Genomic DNA, 16210 nt, shown 5'->3' on the forward strand with positions numbered 1-16210 from the left:
TTATATGTTCTATTTCTGTGAAAAACGTCATTGGTAGTTTGATAGGAATTGCGTTGAATATGTATATTGCCTTAGGCAGTATGGACATTTTAACTATATTAATTCTTCCTATCCATGAACATGATATGTGTTTCCATCTATTTATATCTTCTTCCATTTCTTTCTTCAGTGTCTTATACTTTTCTGAGCACAGATCTTTTACTTCTTTGGTTAAATTTGTTCCCAGGTATTTCATAGTCTTTGGAGCAATTGTAAATGGGATTGTTTTTTTAATTTCTCCTTCTGATGTTTTATTATCAGTATATACGAATGCAACAGATTTCTGAATATTAATTTTGTATTCTGCTACTTTACTAAATTCATCTATCAGCTCTAATAGCTTCTTGGTGGAGTCTTTAGGGTTCTCTATATATAGTATCATATCGTCTGCATACAATGATAACTTTACTTCCTCCTTACCAATCTGGATGCCTTTTATTTCTTTTTCTTGTCTGATTGCTGTGGCTAGAACTTCCAGCACTATGTTCAATAGAAGCGGAGATAGTGGGCAACCTTGCCTTATTCCTGATCTTAGGGGGAATGGTTTTAGCTTTTCCCCATTGAGTATGATATTAGCTGTGGGTTTGTCGTATATGACCTTTATTATGTTGAGATATGATCCCTTTATTCCCATTTTCTTAAGGGTTTTTATCATAAATCGCTGTTGGATTTCATCAAATGCTTTTTCTGCATCTATTGATATGATCATGTGATTTTTATTTTTCATTTTGTTAATGTGGTGTATCACATTAATTGATTTGCAGATGTTGAACCACCCTTGCATACCAGGGATGAATCCCACTTGATGATGGTGTATGATCTTTTTAATGTATTGCTGAATTCTGTTCGCTAATATTTTGTTGAGGATTTTTGCATCTATGTTCATTAGAGATATCGGCCTGTAGTTTTCTTTTTTTGTGGTGTCTTTGTCTGCTTTTGGGATCAGGGTGATAGTGACTTCGTAAAAAGTGTTTGGGAGTCTTCCCTCCTTCTGGATTTTTTGGAAGAGCTTGAGGAGAATAGGTGATAATTCTTTTTTGAACTTTTTGTAAAATTCACCTGTAAAGCCATCTGGTCCAGGGCTTTTGTTTGTTGGGAGACTGTTGATTACTGATTCAATTTCCGTGGTGGTAATCAGTCTATTCACGTTTTCTGTTTCTTCTTGAGTTAGCCTTGGAAGGTTGTACGCCTCTAGAAATTTCTCCATTTCTTCCAGATTGTCAAATTTGTTGGCATACAGTTGCTCATAGTAATTTCTTAAAACTTTTTGTATTTCTGCAGTGTCTGTTGTCACTTCTCCTGTTTCATTTCTGATTTTATTAATTTGGGTCCTCTCTCTCTTTTTTTAAATGAGTCTGGCTAAAGGTTTGTCAATTTTGTTTATCTTCTCTAAGAACCAACTCTTGGATTCATTGATCTTTTGTATTGTTTTTCTGGTTTCTATTTCATTTATTTCTGCTCTGATCTTTATTATCTCCTTCCTTGTGCTCCCTTTGGGCTTATTTTGCTCTTCTTTTTCCAGATCCCTTAAGTGTGAAGATAAACTGTGGATTAGTGATGTTTCTTGTTTCTTTAGGTAGGCCTGCAATGCTATGAATTTCCCTCTTACAACTGCTTTCGCGGAATCCCATAGATTTTGGGTCGTCGTGTTTTCATTTTCGTTTGCTTCGAGATATCTTTTGATTTCTTCCTTGATCTCCTGCTTGACCCATTCATTATTTAGTAATAAGTTATTCAGCCTCCATGAATTGGTGTGTCTTCCAGTTTTTTTCCTGTAGTTCATTTCTAATTTCATAGCACTGTGATCAGAGAAGACAATTGGTATGATTTCAATTTTCTTAAATTTGTCAAGACTTGTTTTGTGGCCTAACATATGGTCTATCTTGGTAAATGTTCCATGTGCGCTTGAGAAAAACGTGTATTTTGCAGCATGGGGGTGAAATGCTCTGAAAATATTGATTAAATCCAAGTGGTCCAATGTATCATTTAAGGCTGTTGTTTCCATATTGATTTTTTTGTCTGGAAGACCTGTCCCTTGCTGTCAGAGGTGTGTTGAAGTCCCCTACTATGACAATGTTACTGTTGATCTCTGTCTTTATGTCAGTCAGTACCTGTTTTATATATTTAGGTGCTCCTATGTTGGGTGCATAGATGTTTACTAGGGTTATGTCCTCTTGTCGGATCGATCCCTTTATTATTATATAGTGCCCATCTTTATCTTTTAATATGTTCTTCATCTTAAAGTCTATTTTGTCAGATATAAGTATTGTAACTCCAGCTTTTTTCTCATTTCCATTTGCATGAAATATCTTACTCCAACCCTTCACTTTCAGCGTGTGTGTGTCTTTTGTTCTGAGGTGAGTCTCTAGCATACAGCATATACAAGTGTCTTGCTTTCTTATCCACTCAGCCACCCTATGTCTCTTGATTGGAGCATTTAATCTGTTTACTTTTAAAGTGATTATTGATAGGAACATAGTTATTTCCATTTTTAAATTTGTATTTAGATTGTTTTCAGCTTTCTTCTATTTACAGAAATCCTTTTAGTATTTCTTAGAATGCTGGCTTGGTGGTAATAAATTCTTTTAGCTTATTTTTTTCTGGAAAGCTCTTTATCTCTCCATCAACTTTAAATGATAGCCTTGCTGGATAAAGCAATCTAGGTTGTAGGCCTTTGTTTCCCATCACTTTGAGTATCTCCTGCCACTCCCTCCTGGCCTTCAATGTTTCTGTAGAAAAGTCATTTGATAGTCTTATGGGAGTTCCCTTGTATGTAACCCTCTGTCTTTCTCTTGCTGCTTTTAGGATTCTCTCTTTGTCTTTAAGCTTTGCCATTTTAACTATAATGTGTCTTGGCGTGGACCTGTTTGGATTTATCCTGGTTGGAACTCTCTGCACTTCCTGGGTTTGTATGTTGGTTTCCTTCATCAGGTTGGGGAAGTTTTAGGACATTATTACTTCAAATATGTTCTCAATCCCTTGCTTCCTCTCTTCACCTTCTGATATTCCTATGATGCGCATGTTGTTGCGCTTGATGTTATCCCAGAGGTCTCTTAAGCCATCCTCATTGTTTTTTATTCTTTTTTCTTTCTGTTGTTCCGTTTGGGTGATCTCTGCTACCTTGTCTTCTAAGTCGCTGATTCGATCCTCTGCTTCATCTAACCTGCTGGTAATTCCTTCAAGTGAGTTCTTAATTTCGGTAATTGTGTTCTTTAGTTCTAACTGGTTGTTCGTTATGATTTCTACATCCTTCTTTATGTCTTCTCTAAGCTCCTTAAACATTCTTATCACCAGTGTTCTGAACTCTGTCTCTGAAAGGTTGGTTACCTCTGCTTCATTTGGTTCCAATTGTGGAGGTTTCTTCTGTTCTTTTATTTGGGACGTGTATCTTTGTTTCCCGATTCTGGCTGATTCTCTGTGTTTGCTTTGATGTGTTAGGTAGATCCCCTAGAGTTCTTAGTTCTTGCTGGGTTATCTTATGTAGTATGTGTCCTTTATATTTGACTCGCACTACTTCGTTGTTCTCCTTGCGTGTGCTCCAAAGGTGACTCTTGTGTTGTGTATGTTGTCCTGTTCAAGAAGATCTTTAATTGCTTTTTGCTTGTGAGTAGGTGGGGTTAACTCTTAGGCTGACTCGTTGTGAGACTTGGCTCTGCCCACCGCAGGTTGTTCTGCTGTGTGAGGGTTGACGACTTAAATGTGGTTTGGCCTCTGTGTGCTCTTGTGCCTGCAGAGAATTCCCTCTGGGTGTGTGACTTCTAGGTCAAACCCAGTGGTACTCTGGTTTGGTCTGGAGTTGGCCTCTGGATATGTTGAATCTTGTGCATCTTAAGCTAGGCCCTGTTAGGCAATTTCAGGACAAAGCAAATCACCAAGCACAACAACAACAAAGAAAAAAATCAAATACATTCACATGTAAAAACACCCGATAACCCCCACTCGACACAGGTAAAGATATCAAAGATATAAAGACAAAACACAACAAAACAAAACAAAATAAAACAAAAAGCAGTGCCAGTCTTGGCTTAAGCCCACTAAGTAATGTCCAGGTTGTCCTCTGCTGTACCAAAGAGCCCCCTGCTTATTGCGCAGGCAGAGCCGGTCACCTGGTGCCCAGAGTGACTTTGGGGCTGTAGATTTAAATGCGTGGGCCTGAGGGGTCTGGATGATAGTTTTTACAAAGTCAGTGCAGTTTCTGCCCTTGCCTGCACATATGCACACTGAGAGTAGCACCACCAGTCCCGTGTCCAGTACTCCTGAGTCTTAGGGCACTTCTTCAGTGTGTGTGTATGGGGGGGAGGGGGACGGGCGGGAGATTTCTGGGCTGCTGAAAGCCCAGAGCTATGTCTGTGGCTTACTGCTGATCCCTGGGAGTGTCTCCGCAGTTGCACTTGCCCCACCCTAGGCAGGCCAGAAAGGGTGGGGGCTGGTGATGGAAAGGTCTTCTCTCTTCCTGCCCAGCTGTGTCACCCTCTTCCTGCAGGCCAGAAAAGGTGGTGGCTGGGGGTGGAGGAGTCTCTTCTCTCCTAGCCCAGCCAAAATCATACTCTTCCCAGCCTCTTCCCTGGGTCAGAGGTGCCTGTCAGTCTTCTCAGAGCCTGAGCACTACTATGGCTCCTCTGTAATCTGACACTACTCCTCAGTTCAGGGGCCAGTTTAAGTCTCTGGAAGGGTGGGGGTAGGATTGGAAGAGCAGGCGGAGGGGCCCAGGTTGGAGTCTGTGTTCTTTGTCTGCCCTAGGGCCCACTAGCCGCCCTCCCGGCGGGAGAAATCAGCCGTGGGACGCAGGGAAAGAGCCCACCTCCTGGTTTGTGTGTTCTCTGTTCTGCCCTGGGATCCTGTGCGTGTTTGGAACTGCGGGTGCCACCGCGGTTTTCGCCGCCGCCGCTGCATCCGCCACCGGCCCGGATTCCACCGTGGGCCCGCGCGTTTTCAGTCCGCTCCCTTCCTTCTTCCCCTGCTCGCCCAATTAGCGCACCTTCAAGTAATCCTTCCACGAGTCTCTTAGCTGTTCTGTGTGATGAGCAAAGAGTTCTTTGATGGGTTATAGGTCCCGTTTGTAATAAGATCTGGAGAAGAACTCAGAAAGTGCGCCCCGCTGCCGCCATTCCTATGACTTCCTGTGCTCTGATTTTTGTTATTTCCTTTCTTCTGCTGACCTTGCGTTTCACTTGTTCTTGTTTTTCTAGTTCTTTAAGGTGTAACATGAGGTTTTTTATTTGGGATTTTTCTTGTTTCTTGAGATAGGCCTGTAATGATATAAATAACCCTCTTAAAATTGCTTTCGCTGCATCCCAAAAATTTTGGTAGGATGTATTTTCATTGTCATTTGTTTCTATGTATCTTTTGATTTCTCCTCTAATTTCTTCTTTGACCCAGTCGTTCTTTAAAAATTTAGTGGTTACCAGAGGGTAAGGGGGGATGAGGGGTGGGAGATGAGGGTAAGGGGGATCAAATATATGGTGATGGAAGGAGAACTGACTCCGGGTGGTGAACACACAATGGGATTTATAGAGGATGTAATACAGAATTGTACACCTGAAATCTATGTACTTTTACTAACAATTGTCACCTCAATAAATTAAAAAAAAAAAGGATGTTGTTTAATCTCCAGGTATTTGTGTTTTTTCCTACTTTCTTTTGGCAGTTGATATCCAATTTTAATGCCTTGTGATCAGAGTGTATGCTTGGTGTGATTTTGGTCTTCTTAAATTTGCTGAGGTTAGTTTTATGTCCCAATATATGGTCTATCCTTGAGAATGTTCCATGTACACTAGAAAAAAAATGTATAGTCTGATGTTTTAGGATGACGTGCTCTATAAATGTCAGTTATGTCCATTTCATCTAATGTGTCATTTAGGGCTGCTATTTCATTATTTATTTTCTGTTTGGATGATCTATCCATAGCAGTCAATGATGTATTTAGGTCCTCTAGTATAATTGTGTTTTGCTCAATTTCTTCTTTTAGCTCTGTTATTTGGTATATTTTGCTTGGTATCATTTGGTGCTCCCTGATTGGGGGTGTAAATATTGATGACTGTTATGTCTTCTTGTTGTATATGTTGTATTATATGTTGTATATATGTTGTATATGTATATGTTGTATATATGTTGTTGTATTATGAAATGTCCATCTTTGTCTCTTGTTATCTTTTTCACCCTGAAGTCTGTTTCATCTGATATCATTATGGCTACACCTGATTTTCTCTGGTACCGTTTGCTTGGTGTGTCAATTTCTACCCTTTCACTTTAAGCCTGTATTTGTCCTTGTAGCTGAGATGTGTCTCTTAGCATCAGTATATGGTTGGGTTTAATTTTTTGATCCAATCTGCTACTCTGTGCCTTGTTATTGGTGAGTTCAGTCCACTTACATTTAGGGTGATTATTGAAATGTGAGGATTTCCTATCGTTCTATCTTTAGTTTTCTGATAAGATTGTGTCTCCATGGTTTCTTTGCCTTTTTGTTGTTGTCTATTATTTCTGTGTGGTGGTATTCTATGATGTTTCCCTCTGTTTCTTGTTTTATTGGAGTATATATTTTAGTTCTGGATTTTTTTTGAGTGGTTACCATTAAGTTTATGTAAAAGAAAGTTTGATATATAGAGTATTCCATTTTCTTCAGCATGCTTACTTTCTCCATTCCCATATTCTGGTTCAGGCATTTACTCTCCCCCTTTTTATGTTTTGGTTGTCACAAATTGTCCCTGTTGATGGTGTCGAATAGCCTCCTTTAGTGTTTCTTGTAGTGCAGGTCGTGTATTAGAAAATTCCCTCAGCTTCTGTATGTCTGGAAAGGTCTTTATTCCTCCTTCATATCTAAGGGGTATCTTTGCTGGGTATATTATTCTTGGCTCATAATTTCTCTCTTTCAATAGTTTGAATATTTGTTTCCACTCCCTCCTGGCTTGTAGAGTTTCTGCTGAGAAATTTGATGATAATCTAATGGTCTTTCCTTTGTAGGTTACCGTCTTCTTTTCCCTGGCTGCCTTGAGGATTCTTTCTTTGCCGTTGATTTTTGACAGCTGCAATACAGTGTGCCTTGGAGAAGGCCTGTTGGGATTGAGGTAATTAGGTGTTCTATTTGCTTCTTGGATTCGACGATCCAATTCTTTCCACAAGTTTGGAAAGTTCTCGTCGACTATCTCTTTGAATATATTCTCTGTTTCCTTCTCCCTTTCTTCTCCTTCTGGGATGTCCATTATTTTTCTGTTGCTCTTTCTGATGGAGTCAGAAAGTTCTTGTAGAGTTCTTTCAATATTTTTAACTCTCGAGTCTCTCTCTTCTTTCATCAGTGTAATTTCCAGATTTCTATCTTTGATGTCATTGATTCTTTCCTTCATCTGGTCGGCTCTATTAGCTATGCTGGCTATTTCATTCTTCATTTCTTTTACTGAGTTCTTAATCTCCAGAAATTCTATTTGGTTCATTTTTAAAATTTCAATCACTTTGGTAAAATGCTCATTTTGTTCTTTGATGGTGTTTCTGAGTTCATTAAACTTCCTGTGTTTTCTTGCATCTCATTGAGGTTTTTCAGAACTGAAATCTGGAATTCTCTGTCATTTAAGTCACATGTTTCCATGTCTGTAAGTTCATTTTCTGGAGACTGGTATTTTCTTTCTTAGTTGCCTTGTTACTTTCATTATTCATGGTAATTAGTGAATTATTCTTTCTCTTCCTTGGCATCTAACGAGTGGGTTCTGGAACAGGTTGGTAGGAAAAGGTCTTTCTTTTGCTTTCCAGTAGGTGTTGGTGGAGTGTTTTAGTTTCTCTCCAACTGCAGCCTTTTATTCTCTCTCACACTGTAGTGTTATATTTTCTCTGCACTGTTCTGGCTTCTCACACAATGGGGGTATTCCCTGGAAAGTGAACTTCTCCTCTGTGAGCAGGTTGCCTGGGTCTTAGGGCACCACCTCCATTGGGAGATGTGGAAAGCTTCTGAAGTTCCAAAGCGCTTCCCGCACCAGATTTAGGGCCTGTGTGTTTCAGTGGCTCTGTTTACCTCTTCATATGATTTCAGTTGTGCATCTCCTAATTTTTCCTGTCTTCTTTGTAGTGAATGCTTTGTGGAATTACAGTTTTTCAATTTGTTTTAAATTCTAGGGGAGATTTCAAGAGGCTTACCTCACATTGCCATTTTTATGATGTCATCCTCCAGTTAAAAGTTTTCAATGCAGATGCAGGAGTTGGAGTGAACTGACTGAGGTTGGGCAAAGACTGATAGCCCCAGGTTTCCACTCCTTTCTGTTTCTGACCCCCAGGAAACCTGTCTATCTATCTCTCATCCATGAATCCAAGATTCTCATCTGAGGACTCTCCTTTCTAGTAGATGAAGCTTAGCTTGGGATATGGCTTTAGACTGATAAGAAACCAAGAAAAAAACTAAATCTCAAGTTTTTTAACATGTTCACTCTCAGCCTGTGTCATGGGGCATGGCCAAATCTTTATTTTTTTTAATTAAAACTGAAAAGCTAAATCTAAGTACAAGGAAATCAGAAACACTAAGGTTGCCACCTCACCTACAATTGAAGAAAGTATCATTGAAAAAGTAGATAAAAATGTATATGAGTAGGGAGATATAAAAATGTAGATACTTGAGTGAATGCTGGGCTGAGATGATTTCAGCTCCTCAACTTATCTCACTTCCTGATTCTCAGAGGCTCCTGTTATTTTCATTCCATCTGTGCAGACCCCGAATTCCACGAGTGGTAAGTAACTCAACCTGTTTAGTTTGGGAAGTGGGGTACATACAGGATATGTGACCTGTTCAAGAGAAGGGGGATCTAAATCTCTGCTCTGTCTGCTGTTTTCAGTGTGGCCCTCTCTACACTCCATGACCTCTTTCTCCTATTGTTCCCCAGGCCCCCCACCCCCAGATTACACAGTGGAGAATCTCATTTGCATGGGTCTGCCTGGATTGATTCTGGTGATGCTAGGGGTGTTGGTGTTTCAGGTGTGGCACAGAGAAAATCCACTGGAGAAACCAAGAGGTAAACTGCGTTGGAGCTGCACACACTTTTCAGGATTTATAGAACCTTAGAACAAAACCACATATGTAAGGTTGTGATGACAAAGAAGTTTCTCAAGAATTGGAGGCACAAGCTGTGTGAACTCTGTGCTGAGGACATAAGGGAAATGAGACAGCATTGTCAGTGCAGGAGGCAATGATGAAGGCTCCTTAGAGGAGGCTCCTTCACCATGAACCTTGTCCCTTGCCTTGCTGTCTCCTCAGTATCTTTCTTCTCTTATTCCCCCACCCCAATGACAGAATGCTACATTCAAATGAAGAGATTCTGTCATTCCTCCACTTTTTCTCATGCTCTGTTCCAACACTGTATTGCAATTGTCTTTATAATGCCCACATTCCCAGGTGTGAGTTGCTGAGTCTCTCTGCCTCCAGCTCTAAGTGCAAGGTAATGTGGCTGAGTAACTGAATCAATGGACTAAAATTTATGTCCAACCTGGAAGGTGCAATCCCAGAATGCTATCCCAACACCCTGTCTGAATTCTGTAGTCTCTTCTCTTTTCATTAGGTGCTTCCCATGTGGCTCTTCCCACAGCATCTGCACCTGGAATCCACACTCTCTTATGTGACCTCATTCAAGTAACAGCCTATCTGTGAGTCTCAGTTGCCTTCTTGTGTAACCAGCAGTAATAATGGCTCCTTCAGGACTGGAGTACTGATTGAATGAGATTGTGAATTCTAAGACAATAGACACATGTTTGTTGTTTTTGTTTGTTTTCATTTCAATATTAATTGTTGGAGATAGGATGGAGCATGGAGCATCTCACTCACAGCTAGTAGGTGTACAAATTGGTACCATTTGGGCAGTAGTCTGGAATTTATGGAAGTGATGTACAGTGGTGTGCAGATCTGAACTCCCTGCATCCCAGAGCTACTGCAGTCACAGGAGAGGGAAGAATTTGTACTGCTAGCACTCTGCTAATGGCCCACAGTCCCACCTGAGGGATCAACATATAACGTGGCTGAAACCAACCCTCATAGCAGAGACCTCGGAGCAAAGACTGAGGGGAAAGAGGGTGAAAATGGTGGTTTAAGCTCTCACTGCAAAGCAAAGAATGGAAAACAGAGGCACGGAGACTAGCCAACCTCTCCCTACCCTCCCAGAGCTTGCCCTCCTCCCACCTGCCCAGTGCTAGAAGCTGAATGGTACAGTGTCAGATCAAAAAAACAGAATATTTGCAGTTCTGAGAACTGTTGCCCACAGCCACAGACTGGCAGCCAAACTAGTTCTGGTGAAGGGGAAGGAGCCTTGGATGTAGGACTGGCTGTGCTGGTGGTTGCTGCCATTGCTCTGAGACACCTCCCACAGCCCACCCTTCCCCTGTCCCCACCTATCTGGGTGGATCCCTGCAGGAGTAAACAGAGCTGCTGAAACACACAGGCTCTGAAACTGGTGCAGGAAGAGCTCTGGAACTTTAGAAGCTCTCCACATCCTACCACGGAGATGGTGCTCTGTGACCCAGGTGATCTGTTCACAGAGGAAAAACCCACCTTCCAGGGAATACCCCCATCATGTGAGAAGCCAGAATAGTGCAGAGAAATATAACACTATAATGTGAGAGAGAATAAAATGCTGCAGTCAGATAGAAATCAAAACATTCTACCAACATCTACTGGAAAGCAAAAGAAACACCTCTTCTGACCAACCTGTTGCAGAACCGACTCCTGTAGATGTCTAGGAAAGAAAGAATAATTCATTAATTGCCATGAATAACCAAGGTAACAAGGCAGCTCAGAAAAAAAATGAAAAGTCTCCAGAAAATGAATTGAAAGACATGGAAATATGTGACTTAAATGACAGAGAATTCAAGATTGCAGTTCTTAAAAAACTCAATGAGATGCAAGAAAACAGAGACAGGCAGTTTAATGAACTCAGAAACACAATCAAAGAACAAAATGAACATTTTACCAAAGCGATTGAAATTATTAAAAAAATATATAGAATTTCTAGAGATCGAGAACTCAATAAAATAAATGAAGAATGAAATAGCCAGCTTAGGTAATAGAGCTGACCAAGTGGAGGAAAGAATCCATGACATCAAAGATAGAAATCTGGAAATGAAACAGATGGAAGAAGAGAGAGACTTGAGAGTTCAAAGAAATTTAAGAACTTTCTGACTCCATCAGAAAGAGCAATATGAGAATAATGGGCATACCAGAAGGAGAAGAAAGGGGGAAGGGAACAAGAGTACATTTAAACAAATAGTCAATGAAAACTCCCCAAATTTGTGGAAAGAACTGGATTCTCGAATGCAAGAAGCAAATAGAACACCTAATTACCTCAATCCCAACAGGCCTTCTCCAAGGCACATTGTATTGAAGCTGTCAAAAATTAACGACAAAGAAAGAATCCTCAAGGCAGCCAGACAAAAGAAGATGGTAACCTACAAAGGAAAGCCCATTAGATTATCATCAGATTTTTCAACAGAAACTCTACATGCCAGTAGGGAGTGGAATCAAATATTCAAACTATTGAAAGAGAGAAATTATGAGCCAAGAATAATATATCCAGCAAAGATATCCTTTAGATAAGAAGGAGAAATAAAGACCTTACAGACATACAGATGCTGAGGGAATTTTCTAACACAGGACTGGCACTAAAACAACTACTGAAGGAGGCTCTTCAACCTGAATCAAAAAATCAAAAGAATACAAAACCATGAGTAGTATTACAAACAGACAGAAGCAGGAAATGGGAACCCCTACACCAAATATGACACTATACACTTAAACACAGCATACAGGGTAAGGAAGGAAAAAAATACTTAAAAAGAGAGGAAAAAGATAACTTGCTACTGCAGTGGAGAACTCAACTCACAGCATAAATAAGGATAATATGTGACAACAAAAACATAGAGAGGGGGAGAGTAAAGGTCTGAACTGGAACAAGGGAATGGAGAAAGTAAGCATGCTGAAGAAAATGGAATGCTCTAAATATGAAACTTTCTTTTACATAAACTTAATGGTAACCACTCAAAAAAAATCTAGAACTGAAATATATAACATAGAAAAAGAAGAAATAGATGGGAAAATTAAACAATACCACCACACTGAAATAATAGACAGCAACAAAAAGAAACAATGTAGACACTATCCTACTAGAAAAACAGAGATAGAATGATAGCAAATTCTCATATATCAATAATCTCCCTAAATGTAAATGGACCAAACTCACCAATGAAAAGGCTCAGAGTAGCAGATTGGATCAAAAAACTAAACCCAACCATACGCTGCCTCCAAGAAACACATCTCAGCTACAAGGATAAATATAAGCTCAAAATAAAAGGGAGGAAACTGACACTCCAAGCAAATGGTATTCAGAGAAAAGTAGGTGTAGCTATACTGATATCACATGAAACAGACTTCAGGGAAAAAAGGTAATAAGAGACAAAGATGAACGTTTCATTATGATAAAGGGGACTATACAACAAGAAGACATAACAATCTTCAATATTTATGCCCCCATACAGGGAGTGCCAAAATGTACAAAGCAACTACCAGCAGAACTAAAGAGAAAAATTGACCAAAACACAATTATAGTACATCATTTACAGCTATTGATAGATCATCCAAACAGAAAGCACATAAAGAAATATCAGCCCTACATGACATATTAGATGAAATAGACATAATCGACATTTATAGAGCACTTCATTTTAGGATATCAGATTATACAGTCTTTTCTAGTGTACATGCAACATTCTCAATGACAGACCATATAGGGACATAAAACTAGCCACAGCAAATTTAAGAAGACTGAAATCATCCCAAGCATATTCTCTGATCACAAGGCTTTGAAATTGGATATCAACTGAAAAAGAAAGCAGGAAAACCACAAATATGTGGATATTAAACAACATACTTTTAGAGAACGACTGGGTCAAAGAAGAAATAAGAGGAGAGATCAAAAGGCACATAGCAGCAAAGGACAACAAAAATACAGTCTACCAAAATTTGGGGGATGCAGCGAAAGCATCCCAAAGAGGAAAATTTGTATCATTTATATCATTACAGGCCTATCTCAAAATCCCAGATCAATAACCTCACACTACACCTTAAAGAACTAGAAAAAGAAGAACAAGTGCAACCCAAAGTCAGCAAAAGGAAGGAAATAATAAAAAATAAGAGCAGAACTGAATGAAATAGAGAACAAAAAGACAACAGAAAAATTAATGCAACAAAGAGCTGGTCCTTTGAAAAGATTAATGAAATTGACAAACCTGTGGCTAGACTCACTAAAATAAAAAAAGACACAAATAAACAAAATCAGAAATGAAAGAGGCGAAGTTACCATGGATGCCACAGAGATACAAGGATCATCCAAAAATATTATGAAGGATTATATGCCACCAAATTCAACAACCTAGAAGAAATGGACAAGTTCTTAGAAACATATAGCCTTCCTAGGCTGAATCATGAAGAACTGGAAAATCTAAATAGATTGCTCAACAGTAAGGATATTGAACCAGTCATCCAAAACTTTCCCAAAAGCAAAAGTCCGGGACCAAATGGTTTCACTAGTGAATTCTACCAAACATTCAAAGAGTATCTAATACCTGTCCTACTCAAACTTTTCCAAAAAACTGAAGAAGAGACAATACTCCCTAACTCATTTTATGAACCCAACATTACCTGGTACCAAAACCTGGTAAGGATAACACAAGAAAAGAAAATTACAGACCAATATCTCTGATGAATACAGATGCAAAATCCTAAACAAAAATTCTAGCAAATCGAATGCAACAACGCATTAAAAAGATTATTCATCACGAACAAATAGGGTTCATCCCAGGGGCACAAGGATATTCAATATATGCAAATCCATCAATGTGATACATCACATAAACAAAATAAAGGACAAAAATCATGTGATTATATCAATAGATATAGAAAAGGCATTTGACAAGGTACAACATCCATTTATGATTAAAACACCTAATAAAATGGGTATAAAAGGAAAATACCTTAACATAATAGAGGCTATGTATACCAAACCCTCAGCTAATATCATAATTAACAGTGAAAAACTGAAGCCCTTTGCTCTACGTTCAGAAACAGGACAGGGCTCCCCCTACCACCTCTGCTTTTCAACATAGCATTGGAAGTCCTAGCCAGAGCAATCAGGCAAGAGAGAAAGAAATAAAAGGCATCCACATTGGGAATGAAGAAGTTAAATTATCACTCTTAGCAGATGACATGATGCTATATATAGAAAACCCTAAAGACTCCACCAAAAAGCTGTTAGAAACAATCAATGAATACAGTAAAGTTGCTGGCTACAAAATCAACGTACAAAAGTCCATTGCATTCCTATATACTAACAAGACATTTTTAAAAGAAATTGAAGAAGACACAAAGAAATGGAAAGATATTCTGTGCTCATGGATTGGAAGAAAACATAGTTAAAATGGCCATATTACCCAAAACAATATACAGACTTAATGCAATCCCCATCAAAACCCCAATGGCATTTTTTAAAGAAATAGAACAAAAAATCATCAGATTTGTTTGGAACCACAAAAGACCCCGTATAGCCAAAGCAATCCTAAGAAAAAAGAACAATGCTGGAGGTATCACACTCCCTGACTTCAGCTTGTACTACAGGGCAACAATAATCAAAACAGTAAATATTGACAGAAAAATAAACACACAGACTAATGGAATAGAATTGAAAACCCAGAAAAAATCCCACATAAATATGGACAGATAATTTTCGACAAAGAAGCCAAAAACATACAATGGAGAAAAGACACCTCTTCAATAAATGGTGCTGGGAGAATTGGAAAGCCACATGCAAAAGACTGAAACTGGACTGCTATCTGTCACCGTGTACCAAAATTAACTCAAAATGGATCAAAAATCTAAACATAAGACCTGAAACAGTAAAATGCATAGAAGAAAGCATAGGTACTAAACTTAATGGACATCGGGTTCAAAGAGGATTTTATGAATTTGACCTCAAAGGCAAGACAAGTAAAAGCTAAAATAAATCAATGGGACCATATCAAATAAAAAGCTTCTGGTTTATATACCACATATCAGTGAAATAATATGGTTCTCTGCTTTTTCTGTCTGACTTATTTCACTTAGCATTATACTCTCGAGATCCATCCATGTTGTCACAAATGTTCCTATATCATCTTTTCTTACCGCCGAATAGTATTCCATTGTGTATATACACCACAACTTCTTTATCCATTCATCTATCGAAGGACATTTTGGTCACCCCAATAAATTTTAAAAAAACTAATAATAAAAAAAAACAAGAAAAAAAATTAAAAGCTTCTGCACAGGATAAGAAACCATTTGAAATCTATGTAACTTTACTAACAATTGTGGGTGGCGAACACACAGTGTGACTTATGGATGATGTGATACAGAATTGCACACCTGAAATCTATGTAATTATACTAACAATTGTCACCCCAATAAATTAAAAATAAATTTAAAAAAAAAAAAAAGAAACCATTGACAAAATAAACAGGCAACCAACCAAAGAAGATTTTTGCAAACAATGCCTCCAATAAGAGGCTAATATCCAAAATGTAAGGAACACATACAACTTAACAACAAAAAAACAAACAATCCAATGAAAAAATGGGCAGAGGACCTGAAGAGACATTTCTCCAAAGAGGACATACAAATGGCAAATAGACATATGAAAAAATGCTCAACATCACTAATCATCAGAGAAATGCAAATAAAAACCACAATGAGATATCACCTCACCCCAGTCAGAATGGCTATCATCAACAAGACAAATAGTAACAAGTGTTGGAGAGGCTGTGGAGAAAAAGGAACCCTCATACACTGTTGGTGGGAATGCAGACTGGTGCACCCGCTATGGAAGGCAGTGTGGAGCTTCCTCAAAAAATTAAGAATAGAATTACCCTATGGTCCAGTAATCCCTCTCTGGGTATCTACCCAAAAAATCTGAAAACATTTATCCATAAAGACACGTGTGCTCCAATGTTCATTGCAGCTTTATTTATGGTGGCCAAGACATGGAAACAACCAAAATGTCCTTCGATAGCTGATTGGATAAAAAGTTGTGGTATATATACACAATGGAATACTAATCTGCCATAAGAAAAAGTGAAATAGTGACAAAATGAATGGATCTTGAGATTATTGTGCTGATCAAAATAA

The sequence above is a fragment of the Rhinolophus ferrumequinum genome, chromosome 15, assembly GCF_004115265.2.
Source record: "Rhinolophus ferrumequinum isolate MPI-CBG mRhiFer1 chromosome 15, mRhiFer1_v1.p, whole genome shotgun sequence".
NCBI lineage: Eukaryota > Metazoa > Chordata > Mammalia > Chiroptera > Rhinolophidae > Rhinolophus > Rhinolophus ferrumequinum.